This window comes from Pinus tabuliformis, chromosome 8, assembly GCF_031772625.1.
Source record: "Pinus tabuliformis cultivar Carrire ecotype Pingquan chromosome 8, CPIR1, whole genome shotgun sequence".
Lineage (NCBI taxonomy): Eukaryota > Viridiplantae > Streptophyta > Pinopsida > Pinales > Pinaceae > Pinus > Pinus tabuliformis.
In genome coordinates this window covers 1,317,852,438-1,317,873,976 of record NC_142294.1, presented here as the reverse complement: position 1 = coordinate 1,317,873,976, position 21,539 = coordinate 1,317,852,438, and the positions used below count along the sequence as shown (strand labels likewise).

Here is a 21,539-nt window from a genome sequence, read left to right as displayed (position 1 = left end):
AAAGAAAAGCTTGAGTCATATACCGCATTAGAAAAAGGGAAGAAAGTTTCTTTTGGGAACGATATCTCTGCAGCCATAAAAGGAAAAGGTGTTGCTCCATTGAAAGAGAAGGTCAAAGCAGGAAATGTGTTATATGTTGATGGATTGAAGCATAATCTTCTAAGTGTCAGTCAGATGTGCGATCAAGGAACCGAGGTAATATTTAGATCGAATGAATGTTGTGTTCGCGATCTTGATACAGGTAAAACAGTGATCAAAGGAAGAAGGACTCCAAATAATCTATATATCTTTGAGGAAGGACAACAATGCTACTTAAGCAAGGATGATGAACATTGGCTATGGCATCGGAGGTTGGGGCATCTAAGCTTTTCACAAATAAGGAAAGCATGCAAATATCAGGCAGTTCGTGGCCTTCCAGATATCAAAATTCCAGACAATACCATATGCAAATCTTGTCAGTTTGGAAAGCAAACCAGAACTAAATTTTCAGAGAAGGAAGGATCAGCTAGCATGCCTCTCGAGCAAGTCCATACAGATGTATGTGGTCCATTTAGGAAGAGGACACCTCGAGGAGAAGAATATCTGATATTATTCATTGATGATTTCTCCAGATTTGTTTGGTTAGGGCTCATGAAGCACAAAGATGAAGCATTCGAAAAATTCAAATCCTTCAAAGCCTTGGTTGAAAATGAATCAGGACACAAAATTAAGTGCCTCAGATCTGACAGAGGTGGGGAGTTCACCTCAAATGAATTTTTCGATTTCTGTGACGAACATGGGATAAGAAGAGAATTCTCTATAGCTAGAACTCCTCAGCAAAATGGGGTTGTGGAAAGAATGAACAGAACTATCCAACAAATGGCTCGTGCTATGCTCGATGGATCAGGTACTCCCGCAACCTTCTGGGGTGAAGCTGCACATGCTGCTGTTATTATTCTTAACAAAACAAATGTCCGAGTAAACAGCACTCAAACACCTCATGAGCTCTGGAGTGGTAAGACTCCTTCAGTGAAGCACTTCAAAATCTTTGGAAGCAAATGTTATATCAATAATACTGATGAGCAACTTGGCAAACTTGAACCAAGAGCAGATGAGGGCATTCTTCTTGGTTATTCTCCACATAGCAAAGCATACAAGTGCTACAATAAAAGACTTGGCAGAATTGTTGACAGCATTGATGTAGTGGTTGACGAGAAGGGATATATTCCTAGGCAAGTTCATCATGAAGACATTGAAGACGATGAAGGTTACCCCCAAAGGCGGAATGATGAAGAAGAAGAACCTCAAGAAGAAGAAGAACCTCAGGAAGAACTAGAGGAGCAGACAAGAATAGAAGAGAAGACTCCATCCAGATATGTTCAAAAGAATCATCCAGAATCTCAGATTGTGGGGCAGAAAGAAGCAGGAGTACAAACAAGAAGGACACTTGCAGAAGCTTCAAGCTATTTGGCATTACTCTCCTCCACTGAACCACAAAATGTTAAAGAGGCTTGCAAAGATGAATGTTGGGTCAAAGCAATGGATGAAGAACTTGAGCAGATCGAAAAGAACAACACTTGGGAATTAGTTCCTAGACAAAAAGATAAGAATGTAATAGGAACAAAATGGGTCTTCAAGAACAAATTAAATGAAAATGGAGAAGTAATTAGAAACAAGGCCAGACTTGTTTGTAAAGGGTATGCGCAGCAAGAAGGAATATATTTTGAAGAGACCTTTGCTCCTGTGGCAAGACTTGAGGCCATCCGAATGTTCCTTGCTCTCTCAAGCTTTCAAAACTTCAAGGTATTTCAAATGGACGTGAAATCAGCCTTTCTGAATGGGGACTTAGAAGAAGAAGTATATATTGAACAGCCAGATGGTTTCATTCTTGGGAATGATCCAAACCTTGTATGCAGATTGAAAAAGGCTCTCTATGGACTCAAACAAGCTCCAAGGGCTTGGTACTATCGGTTGGACAAATATCTTCACCAACAAGGCTTTTCAAAAGGATCAGCAGATAGCAATCTCTATATAAAAGTTGAAAATAACAAATTACTAATTCTTGTTGTTTATGTAGATGATATTATCTTTGGCAGCAATGAAGAGACTATGAGTCAAAACTTTGCCTTGGTTATGCAGAAAGAATTCGAAATGTCACTACTTGGAGAATTGACATACTTTCTTGGATTGCAAATCCAACAAAATGAAGGAGGTATCTTCTTGTCTCAAACCAAATACCTCAAGCAGATCTTGAAGAAGTATGGCATGGAAGAGTCAAAGCCTGTATGTACACCCATGGTTACAGGATGCAGCCTCAGTGCAAATGATGGATCAGCAGCAGTTCATCAACCCACTTATAGATCCATGATTGGGAGCTTGCTTTATTTGACAGGTACCCGACCAGATATTACACATGCAGTAGGAATTGTTGGAAGATTTCAAGCCAACCCAAAGGAAACTCATCTTCAGGCAGTCAAAAGAATCTTCAAGTATCTTCAAGGGACACAAAACTATGGCTTATGGTATCCTAGAAATACAAATCTCACTCTTCATGCTTACACAGATGCAGATTGGGCTGGAAGTGTGGATGATAGGAAAAGCACAAGTGGTGGTGCTTTCTTCATGGGTTCCAGACTAGTATCTTGGTTCAGCAAGAAACAGAGTTCGATTGCCTTATCTACAGCTGAAGCAGAATATGTGGCTGTGGCATCTTGTTGTACACAACTTCTTTGGATGATGCAAACCTTGCAGGACTTTCAAATCACTTGCACTCCACCAGTCTCTATCTTATGTGATAATACAAGTGCAATCAGCATTTCAAAGAATCCAGTCATGCACTCAAAGACCAAGCACATACCAATCAAGTACCATTTTCTTCGGGAGAAAGTGCTTGAGCAGAAGGTCAAGTTGGAGTATGTTCCTTCTAAGGAACAAGTTGCTGATATTCTCACAAAACCACTGCCCAGGGAAACTTTTGAATATCTCAGACAAAAGCTGGGAGTAGTTGATGCTTCATCCTGCTGTTAAATCTTGTTTGTTCTACAGAAAAGTTGGTATACGCAAGTTACGTAAGGGATATCCGCGTATATACGCAGATTTATGGGGGGTAAGTCGCGTGTATGTTGTACGCATGTTGCAGAGAGTATATCCGCGTACATACGCTGGTCTATGCAGGAGAAATCGCGTATATGGAGTTCTGAACAGCAAGTGCAAACTCTGGTTTAAAAGATCTGAGATGGGTATGTCAGAATTCTTCAGACACAGTTTCAAGGGGTGCAACAGGCACAGGTTCAGGGGGAGCAGCTTAAAAGTCTCATAAAGCATTGTTGGCATTTCGATGTTTTGGTTATTGGTTTCTCAGCAAGAAATCCTGGTTGCTGATCTAAAAGATGTTTATCAGATGCTGCTAGTGACTTTCATAAGTCTTGGTCTAGATCTGTTGTCTCTATGTCATGTCTCTCTTTTGTGATATTTCTTTTATGGTGTCAAGGTCATGTAATGGCCTATGTTGGTTTCCCCACTATGCCTGGGATGAATGATGTAATATAATTGGTTGTTTCTGATATGTCCCCTCTTGGTAGGGAGTATGGATGTATGTATTGAGTCTTTTGGTGATAGGAAGGTCCCTTATGGTGTATAAGTCTTGGTTCTTGTTGAAGAACATCTTTTGCAGATCTGGCCTACTGTCAGGGGGAGCATGAGTCACCACAGCCAAGCAGAGGTATCAGCATGTCCTCAGGGGGAGCACAGCCCTTTGCCCTTGATGTCAAAGGGGGAGAGTGACTTGGTGTGGTGGTTGCCATCAAGTCCAAAGGGGGAGATTGTTGGCATTATGATTCAAGTGTTGTCCTTGATGGCAACTCACTCAGAGGTTGGTACAGGTGCTCAGAGGTTGGTACAGGTGATGGCAACTTAATCAGAAGACAGATCCTAGTACAGCATGCCAAGGAAGTTCATACACGCAGGTTCATTAAGCCCAAGTCGCGTGTACACGCAGGTTGGCTTCAGCAAAAGCGCGTGTATGTGGAAAAGTACCTTTGGTCCATGGCGGTTAGTCCTTGGAAGTTGTGCCTATGGTTTCGGACCATTGTGTCTCGACGGGCGTGTCGATCCCTAGTTTTGAAGTTGATGGTATTGTGTTACTATGGTTTTGGCTCTTGGTATTGAGCAAGGCCTAAGGCTATATAAGGAGAAGAAGATCATTAGGCAACATTATCTTTTGACAAGGCTTGAATATCTGAAAGAGAAAGAGATCTGATATGCAGGGTCTGGGTTGCTTGATCTGAGCTAAGGAGAAATCACATCGGTTGATGGAAGACTAGATCTAAGGATAAATCGGGATCTAATGGTTTGAAATGCACTATTATGATATGGTTGATTATGCGTATTTCTAGATCTGCATACTGTCGCAATATTATGTTCTGGGTCTATTTGATGTCTGGTACAGCTGCAAGTTGAGAGAATTTATTTTTAGATCTGTACGCAGGTTGGCTTAGGTAAAAGCGCGTGTATACGCGGGTTTCGCTCATTGAAGTAGCGTATATCTCTTGAAGCTTGATTTTTGGATTTGCAGTTGGATCTGAATGTTATTGCAGAGTTCTGTAGACTGCTCTGTGTTCTGGTATCTGGTGATTGACAGGGTTCAGTGGTTCAGTGATTCAAAGGTTGATGATGCTAGTATTGGTTGTTTTATGCTTCAATGATCTGTTGTGAAAGTTGAATGAATTGTGGTCTACAGATTGTAATGTTGTGCTTAAGGAATATCCAGTTTGAAAATGTATGAAAGGTGGTACCTGAAAGAAAGAAGATTGTAGGTCAACACCTACGTACTAGTATCTTAGCTAGTACAAGAGCAAAGGGGGGTTGGAGCTCCCTTCCAAGGAAGTTTGGAGAACGAGAGAAGGTTGTAGCCTTCTGCAGGTTGTAGCCTGCATACTGGTATAAGGCTGCACCAGTACAAAAAGATTGTAAACTGAAGTTTCATATTAAAGAAAGATAGAGACAACTTGCAGCAGGTGGTTTTCACCCACATTGGGTTTCCACCTTATATCTTGGTGTTCATGTGTATGGTTTCTGCGTGATCTGTTCTACTGCATCTGCTTACTCTTAATATGATGAATAATGTCCTCACGCACTTAACTGAAGATAAACTGACTGAATTATAAGATTTCTAGTTATACGCTGTTTTCTTTATTCACAGTTGTGTGTACACGCTGGTTCTCTTAACAAAAGTAGCGTATATGTTTCTGAGCATTGAAAAAGTTTTATAGTTCTGATAATACTGATTCACCCCCCCTCTCAGTATTATTTCCAACATACTTGGGATCAACACTTCTGACGAGATACCATGGTCCAAAACCATAGGTTCAAATACCAAGGACTAAATACCACGGACCAAAAGTAAGTTCTCCAACATATACGCGCTTTTCCTTGCGTGAAAGTGCGTGTGTATGCATACGCGCCTTTGTAATGTCTAACCCCCGTGTATACGCGCCTTCGTCTAGGTGAACCTGTGTATATATCTTTTTCCTTCATTCTGAGAGCATGTACTGAGATCTATCACCAAAGTGAGTTGCCATCAAGGACAACACCTGTGCCATAGCTCTAAATCAGTGCCACAATGCCAACAAGTATATCAATATATTAAAAAAATATAAATATGTATTTGTCTATTCCTATGATGAGCTCAAAAATTATGATACAAATCTTATAGAGCATAAGATCCCTTTAAGACCAGAAGACAAACCATTCCAATAGAAATTAAGAAGAATTAATCCAATTTTGATTTCGACCATAGAAAAATAACTAAAGAAATTGTTGGATGCTAAGACTATTGTTCCTCTTAGCTTTTCTGAGTGGATTGCAAATTTAGTTCCTATAAGAAAAAAGAATGGTGAACTTAGGTTGTGCATGGATTTTACGAATCTAAACAAATCATCCTTAAAATACAATTAGCCATTCCCTAAAATGGATCAATTAATGCAAAGAGTTTCAAGTTCTAATAGAATTTCCATGCTAGATGGTTTCTCTAGATACAACCAAATTTTGGTAAGCCCAGAAGACAGAGAGAAAACAACATTCACAACTCCCTCATGTACATTCATGTATTCTAGGATGCCATTTGTCTTAACCAATGCAGGAGCAACATTTCAAAGGGTAACGGATTTATCTTTTGTTCGTAAAATCAATAATTTTATTGTTCTTTATCTGGATGATCTAACTGTGTTTTCAAATTCTGATGAAAAGCACTTAAAGCACTTGAGAAAAGTTTTTGACATGCGCAAAAAGCTCGAAATCTTGCTCATCCAAAAAAATCTTTGTTTTCCATAAAGAAAGAAAAGTTACCTGGCCAAATCATCTCAAAACAAGTAGTGTTAATTGATCCAAAATGAGTCTCAGTTATTGAGGTAATTGGTCTCCCCAGAAATAAAAAGGAAATTCAAGCTTTTTCTAAGGAGATTTATACCAAAGTATGCTGAAATTATTAAAGATATTACTGACAAGTTAAATAAATATCATGCGATTAAATGTATAGTGTAGGCAAGATATGCATTTACACAAATCAAAAATGCCATTTCTAAAGCCCCAGTACTAGCTAGCCCTGATTTTACAAAACCCTTCGGCATTTTCTCTTTTTCCTCTAACACCACTTTCGTTGTTGTTTTATAGAAAAAGATTGATAACCAAGATGACTAGCAAATTTATTTATTTAGTAAAGTTATGAGAGATTCAGAGCTAAAATATGACATCATTGAAAAACAAGCCTATGATCTTGTACAAGCTCTAAAAGATTTCAGAACTTATGTCCTTCATTCCCCTATTACTTCCTATGTCCCAAACAATGTTGTCAAAACTGTTTTGACCCAACCCGATATAAATGGGATACAGATAGCTAAAATTCTTAAATTTGATCTAGACATCAAATCCACTAAGCTGGTAAAAAGAAAGGGTTTAGCCAAGTTATTGGATGAATCTAATTGTGAAGTTCTGGGAATAAACACCAACATGCAAATATCAGGAGAGAAGAATCCACAAGAACCTTCCACTAGTTCAGGAGAGAAGAATGCACAAGAACATTATTCTTCTAAAGACTTAGCTCCTTTTCCACTTCATATTGAGGAAAAAAATTATGTTATTTGAATGGTATGCTGATATTGTACACTTTCTTTGTGATTTTGAATACCCTCTTGATTTCGAAAAAATCAATGCCGAACTCTTAGATTAAAGGCTATGAAGTATTGTATTATCAATGCTAACATTTATTGTAAAGATCCATTAAACATCTTACTTCTATGTCTGACTAAGAGTGAAATAGAAGGAGTTATAGATTCATTTCATGAAGGAATATGTGGGGGTCATTATGGTTGGAGAGTAATAACACACAATATTTTGAGAGTAAGTTTCTATTAGCCAAAGTTGTTTTCATAGGTTGGATAAAAGGTCAGAAGATACATTCCATGTCAGATTTTGCTAGTAGACAAAGATTAGTAGAACTCCCCCTTGTTCTAGTTTTGATTCACACACCCTTGTTATAGTGGGGACTAGATTTCATTGGAGAGATACATCCAGCATCCAACAATCAACACAGATGGATCTTAAATGCCACATATTATTTTATAAAATGGGTAGAAGCTATCCCAATAAAAAATGCTACATATGTTGTTATCATTAAATTTATTGAGGAAAATATATTATCTCGATTTGGATGTCCTTAATAGAGAGTCACAAATAATGCACGAGCATTTAGTAATGTTAAAATGATAGAATTTTGCGAGAAATATCAGATTTTATTGCATCATTCTACTCCATACTATTCTCAAGGGAATGGATTGGAAGAGTCATGTAATAAGATTTTGGTAAAATTCATCAAAAAGGTACTTGAAAATCATAAGAGAAACTGGGACAAACATCTCAAGTATGTAGTTTGGGCCAACATAATTTCACCCAAAAAGCAATAGGTAAATCCCCTTTTCCACTTGTCTATGGAACTAAGGCTATTCTTCCTACATAGTTAGCTTTCCCTATCATGAAGTTTTTACAAGAGTCAAATGAAGAACTTGATGACTTTTCTAGGAGAATTAATCAGAATATAGAATTAAATGAAGATAGAGAGAAAGTTCAGTACAAACTTTGTCAATATCAAAACAATATGAAAACTTTGTTTGATAGGAAAGCTAGAGAAAGAGATTTCAGGGAAGGAGATCTAGTTTTGAAATGGGATGCCCGAAGATAAGAAAAATGGAAACATGGAAAGTTTGATAACCTTTGGCTGGGGCCATTCAACCTTGCAAAGGTTAAAGGAAACAATACTTTCATTCTGCAGAACATGGAAGAGAGACATTATTCATTGCCTATCAATGGACAATATCTCAAGCACTATATTGGGTACTGAAAAATGTTACAGCCATAATTCATTGTACATTTCTGATTTTATGTACATTTTCATGGCAAGTGTGATTTTCACGGAAAAGACTCCATAACTCGAAGAGAAGGCACATGTATTTGCATGTTCTATGCATCTTACAGGGAAACACAGTCCCCAGTTGCACCCAATGTTGTAACAATATTCTGCATTTTACATTTATATGTCAAAAAAATAAAAAAATAAAGAAAAAGAACGAAAGAAAAAATAAAAAGGGATAGAAAATGAAAATTATTGATAAAAAAAAAGAAATAAATCTCTAAGAAAAATCAAAATATGTGCGCCGGACTAAATTCCGCATTAGGTAGTTAATTAATTATTTTTAATTAGTTTAATCACAATTAGACCATGGTTAGCAAGTTTTAATAAAGTTTTAAATTGAAATGACATCTTTATCGTGTTGTGATATCGATCTTCTCCGCCCAACCAACATTGGAGAAAGAAATTCCCGCCCCCCCCACCTCTCTGACATTTAACGGGGGGGGGGAAGAAATTTTAAGTCAAACAATTATAGCAACATGTCAATCACTGAGGAAGTTCAGACCCCCCCTTTGAACACCACTTAACACCACCCCCACTCTAAAATCTGCCACCGACCATTGTCGAAACCACCCACACCTTTTTTTACTGTTTTTGATCCCGCCATATCCACTCCGCTGCTGCCACCTGTCCATTGCCCACTACATAATTTTAAAATCATTACCCAACCATATTCGTTGTCGCCATAAATACCCCGCGCCCATATCAAATTTCAGAAATGGTTAGTTCCCCTCTTTATATAATAAACTGATAGTTTTCCTTTATCCCTTTTAGACATTATGTTAAGGAAAGTTGTGTACTAAGCTCCAGTATAACCTCAGCAAAACAACCTAGCATTCAACACCTGCAAGCCAGCTAATTACCTAGTAAACATCAGTTCATGTCCTTGTATTGTTTCCAATGTCTTCTTCGAATGGAAAATCTAGAATGACTGAGGAAAACCCCATGCTCCCGCCTATGATAAACCTGGACCATTTTCCATTAGTGGACCGAGAGTACAAGATTTAAGAGACACAGTGTGAATTTTATTTGTATGAGTTACACAACTGGATGAAACAAAAATTTGTTGACCTCAATGATGAATTGAGCTTGTGGAATGTTTTCCTACCTCAATTCATATTCCCAGACAAAGGGTTGTTTTTCCACAGAATAATGATTTTCTGTTTACAGTTACATCCCAATCCATTTTTCAAATGTTATAGATTGAGTCCTCAACTCCACCACATCCTTTTTCTATAGTATCCCTCATGGATCTCTACAAAAATCATACCTTTGCTCAACGAGCTAAGACTTTTGATATTTTTCTACCTGAAAATGTTGAATTTCTTAGAGTTAATCTAACTTAATTAGCTTCAATGTTTCCATAGATGACCACACAAATCATTTCAATAATTTCCTGTTTTCTAGGTTATCAATCTGACCAATGGGTTGATGACATCATCCTAGGGTCTTTTTCAGTATTTTCTAAAGATGAGGACCCTTCTATTATCTTCAATTACAGTGAGTTCTTAGCACATACTATCCGTGATCAATTCATGAAGTTTTCTACAGAAGGGGCCTTCACATGCATCAATGCTTGTATATTTGTTTGTATTCTATCAGTCAGACATGTTTTCAATTCCACTACAAAAGTTATATGAACAAGGAAACTGTAATCTGTGATTCATTGGACCTCACTGGTTAGGGAAAATACAAATGAATTCTCTTTCAGTGACTACCCAAATCAATTTCGATACAGAGTTTCCTATTTACTTAATAGTTATTTAATCCTTACAATTTCTGCTGATATTAAAAGGATTCTTCATCTTAGTGAACAAACAAAGACAAGAGATTGGTATCTATACCAAAACTATACAAAGATTAGAGTGTATAATTGTGAGATTCCTCCATATAGGTTGCCAAAGTTTGTACCTATCCAAATTTTTTCACTGGAATACATCAGACATATGATAAATATGAATGAGCTGCACTTTGCGTCAGCTAAGAGAAAGTCCCAATTTAAAATAAAAACTCAAGTTGGACCTTTCATCTGTAATGCCATAACAACAACAAAGGAGGAAATTCTTCTCTTAAAGGAAATGAAATATAAAATTAGTTTTTCCTAGTCTTATGATCCCTTGGGGATCATTTCCAAGCTAAGGGTAGAACATAAAACTATTCCTTATGCTCATACTCCTAGACTACAAATTGAGGAGTGGCAAGAGAACACATTGTAGGAAGCAGAAGAGCAGAGTTTTACCCCTACATGGTGTGACCCTTAGATTCATATTCCAAGTGGACTCTTGGACTCCTTTTGGCTATTTAGCTTCCACACCAACCCTTAGAGGATTAGGTGTCCAACATTCCACCCTTAGTCTGAAGGGTTATGTTTGAGTCCAAGAAGAGAGCTGTAATACAAAATGTGCAAAAATGCATGGCAGCACTAGGTTGAATGTGCTCTCTGAAATGTTGCTATGAAGGGTGGTGGTTTAAGGATGACCATCAACACTGGAATGCTTAGTGCAATTCCCAGAACTCTTCCAAGTTTGGCATGAAGCTCAAGTCTTCTGCTAGAGGAAGTGCTTCTGATGTTTTGAAGAGGGAAACCTTCAACCATGAAAGGGAGGTTTCACCCTGCATAAAAGGGAGAACTTCAACCTGAAAATTAAGTCTCAACCTGTGATGGTTTAAGGATGACCAACAACTTTGGAATGCTTAATGCAATTCCTGGAACTCTTTCAAAATTGGCAAGAAGATGAAGTATTCTGCTAGAGGAAGTGTCCCCAATTCTTTGAAGAGGTGTCACAAACTGAAGGCATGATCAGGGGCACATTTCTCTCTAGCAACGACTCTAAATCTGGTATGGCAGGTTATGGCTTAGGCTTGCTTGATGTGACTTTGAAGCTTGTAGATGACCATCATTTCTCCCCCTGTCAGATACAAGGTGAGATGATGGAGAAAACTCAACTTCTAGAATATTCAATACTCTAGAACAAGTTCAGACATATGACTGAAATATCTTCTTGGCTGTTGATGCCCATTACCAAGAAGCAATCCATCCAATATGAATCTGTGTTCTTGCAGCAGGTTTGTTTTTGAAGCATCTATTTGAAGAATGAATCATTTTATGACAATGCTTACATGGATGAAGATCAAAATAGTGATCTTTCAGATGGCCAACTCAGTCACAATGTTGGCATTTCACAATCTATTGTTGTGGAAGAGGGGAAAAATCTGGAACAACTGGAGGTGAATTGTCATGAGGAGCAGTTGAAGATGAACCGTCCTGAAGAAATCCAGCACTTTGAAATTGGATTGGTTTGGAGTAGTGTAGAATATGAAAGGACGCGTCCTTTTCATATCCAAGACCAGTTCTATGATTGTTGTGGACAAGCTCTTCCCAAGGTCTGATGACCGACTTGGGAAGTGCAGGCTAAATTTCTTCTTTTGCATGCAAATATGTTGTTGCATTAGGCACTGAATCTGAATTTGCAACATTATTGACTTGTTGTTTATGGGAGTCTGTTTCATTGTTATGAATAGAAACAGGTTCAGAATGATGACTGCATTGTTGTAATTCTGCTTGTTGTAGCTGAGATTCAAGCTGCAAAAATTCAATCTTGTCATGTACATCTTGTAAACAACTGTGAATATAGGTGAGAAAATCCTTGCTGATTTTGATTGTATTATCCATAGTAGAGAGTATTAGATTGTCCAGTAACTCTAATATTGCACCATTTGGAGCCATTTTTTTTTAACCTCAAAAAAAATAGTAAAACAGTGAGGACCTCAATGCACTCCAAACTCTAATACAATGCCAATGGCAATAGTTTTCCTTTGATCGATGTCAGAATATTGTGTAAACAAGGTTGCTTGAATGAAACCCTAAATATTTTACACTTTAATAACAACTCTATGGATTCTTCTACATATGTTTCTCTATTGGAGGCTTGCATTCAAGACAAAGCTTTACCGGAAGCCAAAATACTACATGCTCACATTAATCAGATTGAAATTAAAGCAGACAATCTTTTACGTAATGCACTTGTTAAAATGTATGTTAAGTGCAAAAAGTTGGTAGACGCTCACAGAGCTTTCAATCGAATGATTCAACGAGATGGGTGCTCATCGAATCTTATGATGGCAGCCTATGCAAGGCATGGCTTTCCTGAGGAGGCATTGTCATTACTTCACCAAATGAAACAAGCGGGCATCTGATCCAATAACTTGACCTTCACCATATATTGCACCACCAGAAGTTTACAGTACTGCACATTCCATGGGTCTAGTGTACGACTTTAACATTGATTTACATGCCAATGTACCAATTTTGTCAAACCGATACTCACTCTGTGCGGACTATCAATCCAACATTTGTAAACTCCAGTTGGTTTATTGAGGATGAAATGTGAATGGCACACGCGCTAGGCACTGAAGTGAAAATGCATCTGGCAGCCCCTCAATCAAATCATACATCCTACAATTCCTAAAAAGAAAAAAATCATATGATTTTTGCAACAGCGTGAATCTAGATATCAATTATTAGCTTCTTCTAAAGACCACAAAGCCTTTAGAAACATGAATATATATAATTGCTTATTAGATTTGGAGGAAAATACAACAAATCATAAATGTGTCATCAACAAATCACGAAGACCATCAACAAGTGTGAACAAGTTCTACAATCGATGTGGAAGGACAGTAGCCAATGTGCCCATTCAGTAAATCGCTCAGCCCAACACGCGGAGGAGGTCCCCAACAGTTCTTTTGCTCCACGTACAGTGACATGAATATCATATGAATATAACCATTTCCTGTGCAAAAGAATCAATTCTTGCCCAAAACACGAATACACCTTCCACCCCCAAAGATGTTATATACAGGTCCAAGAATTGTTTCAAAATGGGAATCAATAGTTGTAACGTAAGAGAACCACAGGATTAATCAACAGTGCCTCCTTCCTCATCTGCTTCAAATCTTCAATATGTTGGGCTTTGTGGAATACAAAGATCATGTTTGCAGTTATGCATTCCAACTCAACTCAATCGCTTCAGCTTCTATAGAGTATCTTTGTAACTATGCATTCCAACTCAATTCAATCAATTCCACCTTGGACGTAATGTAGAGTCTCTCTACTTTCCATGCCGCTGCGAAGCTGTTCTACGGTGCTTCTGATTATCCAAACTCAGATAGTCGTTTTTGTAAAATAATTTAGTTCATCATACCATAATGGGAGGCAGATTTACCAATGGTGGCATGAAACTATGCATACACAACGTTTATACATGATGTTAAATGAATACAGCTGCATGAGAGCCGCGGGGAGGCACAACATATCAGACAACTTTCAACTTAATGCTGGGACAATGACAACATTCAACTTAATGTCATGACAATGTTAAATGAATAGATTATGGCTGATGCTATGATGTAACTGCAATGATACTGCCTTGGATAGGCTGTAAAACTAGAGAGAGGAGGAGTCGGTGTAATACAACGTTAGATATATTAAAAAACACATGAGACAGAGAGAAACGGTGGTTTGGTGGGATGATGATATACGATGTGGTATGGTGCTAAGCCGAATGTTGCAACAGTAAGAATATGGTAACCGAAATAGATTTTACAATGGTAAGGTATACCACAAACCATTCAAACTAGCCTTAATGCATATTTCCCAACATAAAATTTACATACCATGCAATGCATCCTTTCAACTCTACGCATGGAACGCAATGATCAGGCTATGATTCAATGTAACACCAAAATTATGCAGTGCTAACAGAAAAGCACACAAATGATTTGTAGCAGGAATATGGAGAATTTTAGAATGATAGGTTAGAATGACATGTAGATGAACCCCTAATCGACCTCATACAGTATATGCATAGAGAAACAATCAAGTGCACAGATGTTAGCAAGAGCATTCTTTAAGGAAGAATTAGGTATTGGCTCTCAAACAGAGAAATGATGGAGGGCATCAGTGCTGACAAACAGACAGGGTATGGTAGCATGTTTGATGAGTAGAGGGCAGATAGAGAGTAACATCGATAGCACTAAGAGAAGGCCAACGAGCATAAGGTCAGACGTATTGTTGTTCAAGGAAAAATCTATAATAGAAACCATCCCTGACAACAATAAGAAAATAGATTTCTGACAAAGGCCAAATTAATGGAGCGTTAGCTCAGGCGTACATTGAAAACGCTCAAGTTCAGGCAAGAATGAACATATGAAGAATAATGGACATTCAGATCTTTGAGAGGCGGCGAATAGGAAAAACTGACAGGTACAGAGAGCAGCGTATTAAGGCAGTTCACAAAATTCAAGGTATGTTATAACGTTCAATTCTTGACCAACTCATTCAACAATAGAGGTTTGACAGAGATGGCAGTCTATAATAGAGGTACGAGACTGAGATGTATAAAAAGGCCACAGAAAACAAGTGGCTCACAATTGAGCAAGGTAGGAGATAACCTGCTCTAATACCATGTTAAACACACACATGGTAGTAACATAATATGAATGATAAACAGGAGAGTACGTTTACTATTAACAAATGGTATACATTTATAGTACATGATGTGACCCTTGGATTCATATTCCAAGTGTTCTCTTCGACTCCTTTTGGCTGTTCAGCTTCCACACCAACCCTTAGAGGATTAGGTGTCCAACATATTTGAACAAGAAACATTACTAGAAAAATCAAAGGAATTAATAGCAGAATTTAAGAAATAATTGGGTAAAAAGACATGATTCAACAACATTAATCAGGATTTTGAATTCAAAATGAAAAAATAGCTTGAACAATATCACATAGATGACATAACTGAAACAATTCTGGAGGTTAGAAAGATTCACATCAAAAGGAATTTAATGCTGCAACTTGAAAACAAATGCCACAATTTAGAAGCCAGCCTCCAAAATTTTCACAGAAAGTTTAATGTGTTGCATCAAAAGGGACTGCTAGGTTTAAGGGTAATTGGAGATAAGATGATTACTTTTGAATAATACTAGTGAAGGTTGTATTCAATAGCCACAGACAAAGCAATAGTTTCCAACATCAGAGGGACTATTACAAGGAACACTTTCATTGAGGGTTTGACTTTTGACTTGTTGATTAAATCATGAAATCAAACATTTGTTTGTAGTCAAACCCACTTTTCAGAACTACACTGAAGTAGATGAGACTTACATAAAGTTAATCAAAGCCACCATTCCATATGAGGAAAGATAGGAGAAAATATGTTTACTCATTGATTTCATTAGCAAATACATTTTATAGGAGTAATTTTGAAGCTTTCAGCAACAACAGGCAAGTTTAGAGGAATAATTGGACACATAATTAGGAAAAAAAGAAAAATAAAAGAGCATCTTTTTAAGCCTAGTCATCAACAACAGCCTCGAATTTAGTGCCAAACAGCTTAAGCAATTTTATTTTCCTATTTTTTCCTCTATATTTAGAAATATTTGTGTTTTCAAAATAGATATTATTTTATAAATTTATTTAGTTTGGAATCCAATCTCAGATGTAATATTTTTCTTAAATTGTGTTCTTGTATGTCTTTCTTTGTTATTATTTTCACTATGTTTTATCTGCATATGTTTTGAAGTTTATGGGAGTTCTGGGTAAGATAATATTGAGTTTAAATTTGTATAAAATCCCCCATGAAGTTATAATCTATTACAGAGATTAGTTGATTAAATCGTTTGTTTGATTTAACTCCTCTACATCAATAAATTTTCATCTTCCCTTAAATTTTCTTAAACATATATTGTTTGGTTGTAGCAACATTTTACACACATACATTGTATACGATGATTAGATAATCTTTTTGATGTTTAACAAACATATAGTTTCTAAAGTTTCAACCCTGCACATCTAAATCAAAGATAAATTACTATTTAGAGGTGAAGAATCAACCCTTATATTTATTCATAAGTAATTAAGAATTGCACCTATTCAAACAATTTAGAGATTGGTCATCCTAAAAAATTTAAAAACCAACAAAACATTTTATATTCTCTAGCATAATTCCTAACCTTGAATTATCTACAGAGGTACAACAATAACAAAACAGATAAAATGATTTGGTAGATATGCAATAGGATGGAGAACTGACATTGGTCATCACCTTTCCATCTCAATGACCCGAGGTGAACATAACCACACCAACTCACCGCTTTAATGATAGATGGTGGTTTCGTGACATCAATTTCTATAAGCTAAATATGACAGCATGCTAATAATTGTTTGTTATTGTCCCCTTTCCAAGCATTTCCTTTGTTTTGTTCTGCATGCTCGACGACATTATGGGACAAGGCCATCGGATATTAAATAAGTAGAATCTTTGGTTTATATAATATGTTTTATAAAATTTAATATTCAATAGAGCTTGAGTGGACCTAATGGTTAAGAGCACATGTTTCCTCCTAAGAGGTCATAGGTTCAAAAACAAGAGGGGGGTAGAGTATGTATGCCTTCGTAGACTTAGCAGTCAAATCGTTGCGCGAAGGTGGGTCCATTGTCCCACAAACAAGGGGTTCTCATACATCAATTAGGTGTTTGGCTTGGGTGCTACCTTAAAATTGGATAATAATAATAAAAAGATTGCATAGTGGTATGTGGTAGGGATATTGGTTATTTTTATAAATATTGGTATTTTATTGAGAATTGTGTGATTAGATTTTAATAAAGAAAAAGAAATCATTTTTTTTATATTACTTCAATTTAATATAATTAAAAATTTCTTTTATTATTTCGTTCTAATATAACGATAAATTAGCAATTGCACCGAGAGGTGAAAAGGAACACCGATAGGAGGGAGTGAGAATAATGTGGAAAGCAAAGGGATGCTTTAGATAATATTATTGAAGTTCTTTAAAATAACTCTAAGTGGTTATAATTTTATGCTTTCCATGTTCATATAGGAAAGTTATTACAACTACCTTCCAACCATTTGGGAACACCATTTTAATCAACGTCTATTGTAGTTTCTCCCTCAAGATGGCATTGAAAGTTTCTTTGAGCTTGAAAAAAATCCCTCATAGTTCTTTTCTAGGCATTGATAGTTGCTTTCAACTTGACAAAAAAACCCCATAATTCTTTAGCTTCAGTGTCATAATTCTTTCTATGTGTGTGCGCTTGCTTGCCCAAGTGTGAGGTGATGGAGAGCTTTGGTAACAACAAACTTTTCCTTTCAATTTTTTAGTCATTTTTCTCTCTTCTCATTAAATGTATTTTTCATTTGTAACATCTATTATGCATTTGGAAAACACTGGATTAATGATGATAGTTTTAAAGTTCCCTGCAATGTTTTGGTTTCATGTTTTACATATTTAAAGACCCATATAAATATAAAATATCTAAGATGTTGAAATAGTTTTTTCCACATACTACATATGCTTCCTATGCATAATGATATTCTCTCAAATTTCGCTTGTGTATTCCACTGTACCAAACCATGAAACTAATGCGTCATAGGTTAATAGACAATATAAGCGAAAATTTATGTTTACACTTTAAATTAATTTTGATTTGAAAAAAATTGTAGTTAGTGATGTGGTGCGGTGGGTGATAATGCTTCCTACAAACTTTCCCACGGATTCCCAATAACTTATCATAATGTAATGCCCAATGTCGAGGATTCCCAATAACTTATCATAATGTATTCTTGAAATTACTGTCTTGATAAACAATGAAAAAAAATCCCAACTAATTTTTCTATTCTGAACTCCTAGTAATGTCCATTGTTCTTAGAATGGTTTTCCTTCCTGCAGCTCATTTTTTCCCTATAAATATGCAACCATTACTAACATATAATTAACCCAAGGACTGCATTTTGACACACTTAAGAATTACTTCTTGGAAACATCATGCTTCTGGTTGCATCTTCTCGCATTCCTCCCATATGGCCTTGAACAAAACAATTGATGGATATCGCTCACCAAAACTTGGAAATACAACTACAATCAATTTCCCTGAGTTACTGGTCATTTTTCCACTTTAATTATTGTGGCTACAATACCTCCTGATGAAATTCCTACCATTAAGCCTTCCTGAAGTGTCAGAAATGGAGCGCCACTCGTCAATGGCGGGATCGTATGCTTCAGTGGAGCTAAGGTCGGAGCTAGGAGCCACGATGTTGTCTCCCACAGCGTAGATGCGGTCGTCGATGCTATTTTCGTTCTCTAATTCAATGGAAATTTCGTCCTTTAAGTTGGTTTCTTATTAGTTGACACTTGATCACACCTTAATTCGAGGAAGTTGGAAGCCATGTTGAACCCATGTGTATCAGGTTCTAATTGAATTCCATTAGCCCTATTGGTCCTAAGGGAAACAATGATTCCAATCCATTGCACTATTTAATTTTCATCGGAAAGATAATGGAGTCCAAAGAAGAAGGGGAATAAATATAGGCCAACATGTGAAAGTGAAGTTGCACTGCACCACTGCTTAAACATAATGGTGTTGGTGTCGGTGTCCTTTGCCAAAGTCCCATTTGCACCAATATTGTAACCAATTTTTCAAACAACAAGTTTAGTTTCCACTATAAATAAAATCATAAAAGCAAGATTAATATTCATTTTAGATCTTATTTTATGAAAACCAGATAAATGAAGGACAACAACTATGAAAGTAGTAAAGCTCTCCCATACTAGACAAATGTTGATTAGAAAAAGACCCAGAAACGATCAATTCCAAAACATTCAATCAACTTTAATCTCATAAAAGTTCATGCCTTGCACGATAAATACATGAGCCATGACTGACAAAACATACAAACAAATTAGATCAATTAATCTTTTATTGATTTCTTTGACGACTTGGCTTGAGAAAGAAAAGAGATCACAAAAAATTCTCTGCAGATAGGTAGTTCATTTTGTTTTGAAACTCTTTGATATGTATTATATCAAACAAATATAAACAATACATGGAAAGAAATTTGCTTCAAAGGAAAGTAAATTGTGGAAAAAAAGACTCAAATATGCCATTACACATAAAGTTAAATAAATTAAAGAAATGAACTCATTGGATAACTCCATAGCATACTTAAAAGCCACCTATGTTCAACTAATGAAATTATTAACACAGATTCATAGGAACCCTGGATCTATTAAGTGTCTAAGTGGATCAAAATAAATAATTGAGTGAAAACCTATATATTCCCTTGATTTATGAAATTCCTAACAAAATTAAATAATTAAGTACAAATATCTCCATGCATAAAAGATCCAATGTATATATATTATCAATTTTATTTTTCCTATCTTCCACTATTAACTACCTCGAGGAAAAAAATCAATACGAACCTCTTTGCACTTAAAGGATCTAGTATGTGTATCTAATCAGTCTTCTTTTATCGTCAATCTTCTATATATAATCAGTTTTGTTTTCACTGAGAGAGCACCTAGCTTCTCTTAGTGAAAACAAGAGCATATGACTAGCAGACTTAACTAGGAATGTTTCTCTATTGAACAACACTAGGGTCTACACTATATTTTCAAGGATTGGAAAATCGAACGTCCTTAGGTCAGTAGTGGTTATGGTAGCCACAAGATATAATTTCCATGCCTATCTTGTGGTAGTAACTATCAGAGGAATAGGAAGCATGTTGTTTAACATTATTAGGATCGTAGCAAGGTTGACCTTACAAAAAAGAGGAGAAATCAACTTGTCCAGGACTGCATGCCCAATCCAAAGAAACTTGGACAAGTTTAGGGTCAACCACTTCCATTGATATTCAGAAGTTTGAATGGAAATGTCATTAGAAAGAATTGTACCAACATCTATCAAATGTAATGTGTACACTAGATATTTATTGGCATTTAGAGTCCCCAATCCTGCTCATAAATAGGACTTGATCTCATATCCTCGTTGAATAATGCATAAATGTATGTATTGACTAGTATGTTAGGATCCCTAGGAGTTACTGTGTTGTTGAGGACATGTCTAACTTGATTACTATGATAAGTTTCGCCATTGTCATCTATGGTAGGAGGTTCAATCTAGACACACTTTGAGGTCCATCTTGTCTCAAACACAACCATTGGAATGTTTGTGAAATTCAAGTCAGCCATGGCAAAGTATCCAACATCAATCATGGCATTGAAAACATTAGTGTAATATAGCGTTGTATAGGCATCCACTGCCTCTTTGTTAGTGGGGAGGGGCTAAAAAGGGTGTAGTCCAATCCCACCACTCCATTTCTTTGCATGTACACATAATAGGGATATATGTTAAGCATGAGAAAATAATCATTTTTCTATAGAAAATTGAGCATGAGCAGAAGAATCGACTTAAATCTCCCATTGAAGAAGGCCTGAGAGGATGGAAAGGAATCTAAGATGATGTTAGAAAAATGAGGACTGGAAACCTTGACCTGCCTGTCCAGATTGGCTACAACGAGAATAGAATGCAAGAACTTCACGATAGACAATAGATCTAAGGCAACATTGGGAATAGTAGTAAGAACCTCGCCACCCACACAGATTCCTTTGAAGTTGGTGTCTGGAAGCTAGGATTCCACATTCATGTTCACCCAACTAGTTGCAATGGAGCTTGACCACCTTATCCCTAGCAATTGGTTTTTGGGCACTGTTACTACAACATCTCTTACTGTTTTCACCTAAAATGTCAAAGTTCCTTGATCTGCATCATGGAGCCGCACATGGTTCACTTGTTGTACCTTGACATGAAGTGAATTGTTGCTACATTTGAGTTCCATGCCTTTGAAAACAATTTCATTTGCTTGAGTACCCATCCATACAACCAACTTCTACTCACCCTTGACCTTCCCTTCATTTTTCTTGTCCTCAAAATGACACCACTGAAGCGCAAGAAACCGCAGTGAAATATTAGGCTCACATATTGCCCAAGTTGCTTGAGGTCCATGAGATGGATAGTGAAGATGAAAAATCGCAGAAGTTTCTCGCTGTCAATGATAAAAAAAAAACAACGACCACAACAAAAACCTTTCCACACGTACGTTTTTTATCTTCCAGAGGAGGACGAAAATGGGTCATTCAGATTGGCTCGCATGAACAATGTTTGGACATAGAAATCCCATAGAGAAAATGCATTCGGCATAATTAAATGAATTATATTTGTAGATAGTGTTAT

General features: G+C 36.7%; 1 pseudogene; it reads right to left on the bottom strand.

Moving 5' to 3' along the window:
* Positions 1-19,950: 19,950 nt before the first annotated feature.
* Positions 19,951-21,180, bottom strand: LOC149240331 (glucan endo-1,3-beta-glucosidase 3 pseudogene; annotated as a pseudogene).
* Positions 21,181-21,539: the final 359 nt, after the last annotated feature.